We start from the raw sequence: 3,125 nt of genomic DNA, 5'->3' as shown, positions 1-3,125 counted from the left end.
TCTTAGCACCAACATAACTGGTTTGTTCCACTTTGGAGTAAGCTGTTGGGGGAAGAATCAGTTTTGTGTTGTGTGTTTCCTTGACTGATGAAGCCTTCCGGATCGAAGGCGAAACGTTTCAGCACAAAAAATGAAACTGTCCAGATGACCTGACTGAAAAATGTTGGATAAACAAAGTATTGTTGCACAGCAACTAAAAGAAATTAAAGATCTTGTGAGGTAACGTGTAAAATACTGACTTACACATTTCATGAGGAAATTGCAAATATATTTCTGCAGAAGTGAACAAAGAACAGAAAACCCACTCATTGATCTTTAACAAACTGAGGCTCTCTGAAAATATGTGAACAATCAACATCTATCTTGTTGTAGATAGACCTCAGATTGAAAAGCAGAACCTCTGACAGGACTGAAGAGCCAAATGGCTAGTCTGAATTGTGAATAGGAGCAAAAGGGATTGCTTCTGTCCTAAAACAGCTCCAATCTTCATAATTTTATAGTGGTTAATGTGAATCTCGTTTTCAAATAAACCTCTATATTGCTCTCAATTTTAATTATTGTACAGTTTATTTAAAAAGAATCAGGTGTTTTTTGTAAGCAAATCTAGCAGCAGCTAGCAATAATAATAATAATAACACATTTTATTTGAAGGTGTCTTTAATGGCACTCAAACCATAATGACATACAATAAAAAATGCAATAAAAACAAAAGAATAAAACAACAAATGAAAAATAACAACATAAACATCATGCATAACATAAATATACTGTAGTTTAATGTGACAACGAGGTGAAAGTGAGTAAGCCTGTTCAAAGAAGAGAGTTTTGATTCGGGATTTGAAAATGGATATTGTGGTAAAGTTGGTGATGTCCATGAGGAGAGAGTTCCAGAGGAGGGGTGCTGAGAGACTCAATGCTCCTGAACCCACGGTGATCAGACGACCAGGCGGCTGGGTGAGTTAGTGCGTGTGTGTGTGTTAAAGTTCTGTGAGATACTGACGGACACGGTTATGGAGGGCTGTGAAGGTGAGGAGCAGGATTTTGTAAGAAATGCAAAACTTAATGGGGAGCCAGTGACAACACTGCAGTACAGGGGTTATTTGAGTAGTGGAAGGGGTTTTGGAAATGATGCGAGCAGCAAAGTTTTGGACCAGTTGGAGTTTATGGATGGATTTTGTAGAAGGACCAAAAAGAAGGGAGTTAGAGTAATCTAGATGTGATGTGATCAAATAATGAACCAGAATGGCAATACTGTTGGGTGAGAGGGATGGATGGAGACAAGTGATGCCATGGAGGTGAAAGCAGGCTAAACGAATGATGTCACAGATATGGGATTTAAATAACATTTGTAGGATGACAGTCAGACTCAAATTAGGGGGAGGGGAGAACAGGTGCTGTTGATGGGAATGGAAACGTTGCTGGATTTTGCAAAGGTTGATTTTAGTGCCAATGAGAATAAGTTCAGTTTTGTCCTTGTTTAATTTGAGGAAGTTGCTGATAAACCAGGATCTGATATAATAAAGGCAGTCAAAGAGTGGTGTGGGTGGGAGGGAGGAGGTGGAGGTGGTGGACAGATAGAGCTGGGTCTCATCTGCTTATCAGTGGAATTGGACATTATGTTTTCGAAAGCTATCTGGAAAATGTAAATGATAAAAAGGAGAGGGCCGAGAACAGAACCTTGTGGAACACCAGAACAGAGAGCGGATGGATGAGAAGTACGTGACTTTAATTGAACAAACTGTGTGAGGTTAGAACAGTTTGAAATAAATCAGTAAAGGGGTGTGTCTGAAATACCAATATGTGAAAGAATGTGAATGAGGATGGTGTGTGCGATGGTGTCAAAGGCAGCACTTAAATCGAGGAGGCTAAGGATGGAGAGAAGTCCAGAGTCAGCAGCTATGAGGGGCTCATTATTGATTTTGGTTAGAGCTGTTTCGGTGCTGTAAAGTGAGCAGAAGCCAGATTGGAATTGTCCATATAGATTATTGTCGAAGAGGTGGGCAACTGGGAAGCAATTTTTTTTTTCTAGAATTTCTGAAAGAAATGGGAGATTGGATGTGGGTCAAAGGTTATTAAAGTCACTAGGGTCTGATCCAGGTTTCTTTTGGATAGTCCTGGTGCAGCTTGGAGACTTTATAACAGAAATATCATGACACTGTAACATCTCGGAGAGACTGGATGAGCCGCAAAGTCTGCTGGGTAGACTTGGGACAAAACGGTGAGGACTTTCTCTAGGTCTGCCTTCTGTGTTGTCCTCCTCCATTTTCCTCTAAAGCTTTGGCTCAACATTTGTGTTTGAGCTTTTGTTATTAACTGTAAAACTGACCCATAAATTACATGCTGTGCCTGGTGTTTAAAGGGCTGGGGTGGGCTGGGGGGGTAGAAGGCCGTGCTAAATAGCAGCAGCTACGTGCACTCCGCCCATCTTTCGGACGACTGTACAGACATATTCTTGTTGTATCTCAGTACAATGATAATAAAGCTTATTCTGATTCTGGCACTTTCTGTTAGAGTAGGTTAACAAATCTTGGTTGCGTTCAGACCAACCATTAGCTCATAAATCTGTCCAGAATCCAACTATTGTTCCAAAATGAAGTTGTCAAAAGAGTTGTCTACAGCGGGAAGGTATACTTTTTTAAATTTTTTATTCGGGCTGCTGTGTTCATTCTTGCTCGTCTGCTCGCGCAGACTCATGTTCGTGCTGCTGTTCGGCGTATTGTTTTTGTACTACTAGTGCTTGGAGTATTTGTGGTTTGATGTTTTTCTTGGTTTGTGTCTTGGACCTTATTACTGTTTTTCTTTTACATTTTATACTTTTGTTGGATGTAACTGGGACCCTGTGTACACAATTTCGTTCCACCATATGTGGTGCATTTGACAAATAAAGAAACTTTGACTTTGGCATTAATATACATTTTTCATAACCTTTCCGCATGGCTGAAATAACCCTTAATGTTTGGCTACAGGCCTAACATGCAGAATTACTGCAATCTGGCCCCAAATTACAGTGACCCTGAAGTGCAAACCACAGCTACAACACCAAATACGTCTTACTGTTCATCTTGATTCTTTTGTCCTCACACACACACACACACACCAGCAAAAACATTGCAGATGTTGGCATG

Source organism: Nematolebias whitei, chromosome 12 (genome assembly GCF_014905685.2).
Source record: "Nematolebias whitei isolate Nwh7 chromosome 12, NemWhi1, whole genome shotgun sequence".
In the NCBI taxonomy this organism is placed as follows: domain Eukaryota; kingdom Metazoa; phylum Chordata; class Actinopteri; order Cyprinodontiformes; family Rivulidae; genus Nematolebias; species Nematolebias whitei.
Note: the sequence above shows the minus strand (reverse complement) of the source record.